This window comes from Sapajus apella, unplaced genomic scaffold (assembly GCF_009761245.1).
Source record: "Sapajus apella isolate SASKATOON/1434 unplaced genomic scaffold, GSC_monkey_1.0 scaffold1, whole genome shotgun sequence".
Lineage (NCBI taxonomy): Eukaryota > Metazoa > Chordata > Mammalia > Primates > Cebidae > Sapajus > Sapajus apella.
The window spans coordinates 60841825-60844615 of NW_022436941.1; the positions used below are offsets into that span (position 1 = coordinate 60841825).

At 39.6% G+C, this 2791-nt stretch overlaps 1 protein-coding gene across 2 annotated transcripts in view; it reads right to left on the minus strand.

Moving 5' to 3' along the window:
• Positions 1-2791, minus strand: part of JMY (junction mediating and regulatory protein, p53 cofactor) — a 100410-nt gene that overhangs the window by 38377 nt on the left and 59242 nt on the right. The window lies entirely within an intron of this gene.

A 2791-nucleotide genomic window follows, 5' to 3' on the forward strand; every position in this document is an offset into this window, starting at 1 on the left:
ATAAAAAAAAAAAAAAAAAAAAAAAAAAAAACAGGCAAAATGTTAACCCACCCATGACATACTTAAAGAAAACACTGATCAAGCATCATTAAGCCACTAGAAAGCTTATCATGAATTCTGAAGGTAGAAATAATGCAACCTATCATATATATATACGTGTGTGTGTGTGTGTGTGTGTGTATGTATTTTTTTTTTTTTTTGAGAAGGAGTCTCATTTTGTTGCCCAAGTTAGAGTACAGTGGTGTTATCTTGGCTTGCTGCAACCACTGCCTCTCAGGTTCAAGCGATTCTCCTGCCTCAGTGTCCTGAATAGCTGGGATTATAGGTGCCTGCCACCACACCAGGCTAATTTTTGTATTTTTAGTAGAGATGGGGTTTTGCCATGTTGACCAGGTTGGTCTCAAACTCCTGACCTCAAATGATCTGCCCGCCTTGGCCTCCCAAAGTGTGATTCACCACACCCGGCCTACAACCCATATTCTCTAACCAATGCTGTGAAAGGAAAACAAAGTCTCAGGAACCCAATTTCACTATGTGAAAGGGCAAGATAAGCTTGGGAGTTGAGTCATGCAAAAATTGCTTTCCTTTTTGCTCCCAAACAGGGAGAACTGCTTGTGACCAGGAGTTCGAGACCAACCTTGGCAACATAGCAAGACCCTATCTCTATTAATAAAAAAAGAGAAAAAAGAACTAGAGTATTTTTTTTAAAAAAAGTCATGAATGAGCATGCCTAGGACACTAAGTGGAGCATCAGGTGTAGAGATCTGGGTGCAGTCTGGGCAGACTTTCTAAATGGAATAATGAGAATATCTGGAAATATTAAGAGTAGAATTTTATATTAAGAGTAGAATTTTAGCCAGATACTACAGATGGTTAAGTGTGTCTCTGGGTAAAACACCTTTGAGAAAAATAAAAGGTATTGTGGGGAAAGAACATCAGCTGCAGGCCACGAGGTCAAAAGATCATGATTATCCTATCCTGGCCAATGTGGTAAAACCCCATCTCCACTAAAAATACAAAAATTAGCTGGTCGTGGTGACATGAACCTGTAGTCCCAGCTACTCAGGAGGCTGTGGCAGGAAAATCGCTTGAACTCAAGAGGCGGAGGCTGCAGCCAGCCAAGATCACATCACTGCACTCCAGTCTGGTGACAGAGCAAGACTCTGTCTCAGAAAAATATTTTTAAAAATCAGTTGTGTAGGTGAGGACAAACTTCACTGAGGTTCATTAAATGTAGATGGCTTTGAAGAAGCGGTGGGATTCTGACAAGTACCTAAGGAGAGAAAACCACTGAAAAGGCATGCTGGGGAAAGGACCAACCTGAGCAAAAGCCTAAAAACTTTTGTTCCTGTTAAAGGACAGAGGGCAGTCCAGCCTGCTTGCTTTCAGGAGGGAAAAATAAAAGTAATGAGAGATACTAAGAAAGTAGATTGTTATCATATGAGGTTTTCTTAAAAGACATTTAAAAAGTCAGGCAAAGGACTGTGTATTTTATTTGACAGGAAACCACTGTGGGATTCTAAGTACTAAATGGCATATTTAGACTTCATCTTAGATTTAAGGATTCCAGTGGAGTTGTTTGCTATAACAAAATCGGTATGTGTGCTTTCTTTTATTGCGATTACCTCTGAATTTAAAATATGCAGGTTTAAAAGCATACACTTAGTATTTACAAGTACGGAATAGAAATTTAATAATGCTATAAGTCAAAACTTAAAACTCTTAGGATATTCTAAGTTTTTTTTCAACAACATTATTACACTGTATTTAACAATACAAAGAAAGAAAAATGAAAAATATGAGAAGTTATAGCATTTTTGAAAAGTCTAAATCCTTTGACAATTACGTGAAGATAACATAGTTTGCTACCTTAATATATTCAAATATATGGACTGTGAAATATTCAAATGCTCAGTATGCTTTTCTTTTAAGCTGCTTTTTAACTGACTTTAAATTTTCCTTTAGAGATGGGGTCTCACTATGTTGCCCAGGCTGGAGTGCAGGGGCTAGTCACAGGCACAATTCACACTGCAGCCTCAAACTCCTGGCCTCAAATGTTCTCCTGCCTCAGTCTCCCAGCAAGCTGAGACTACAAGTGCACACCACCTTGCCCAGCCTTTAACTGACTTTTAAAACTCGGCAGCTATTAACATCTGTCCAACTGTTAAAGATCCATAATTAGTTTATTGTAACTGAGACCTTATGCTAGTTCCCCCTAACGTTTAAAGTCCGAAGACCTATGTACATTCTTGTCCAGCCATCTCCAAGTTCATCCTTCTATCTTGTGAAGCTAGGTTTGAGACTGCAAATCACATTTAGCCTTTGCCAATAGCAGAGTTTGGAAGAGGGAGGAGATATGCTTCTGTCTGCATCCCTAGACTTCAACTGGCTGCTGTTCCTGTCAGCATCACCCCAGCCTTACTTCGCCGCAGCCATCAGCAGTTCCTTTCTGAAGCAATATGAGACTCTAATTTGCAGTTTTTCAACCGTAGGCTCATAGGACAACCCCATGACAAACCAACCCCTCAGAACGGAATCCTCTGAGAACTAGGTCTCTGCATTGAAAACCAGGCAAGCAATGCCCTTTTTTTTCACGTCAGCTCCACAGGGTTCCTCCTCTATGCTTAAGTTTTAATAATTCCAATCCCTTCCCTTTGTTTCTCCAACCCTAGGAGTGGTAGCTGTTTTTACAATTGCTTCCTCTGAGGTACCTTAGCATTACTTTCTTGCCTCCTCAATCATCTGGTTAACAACTTTATACCAAGTTGGCAAATTCTTTTTTTTTTTTTTT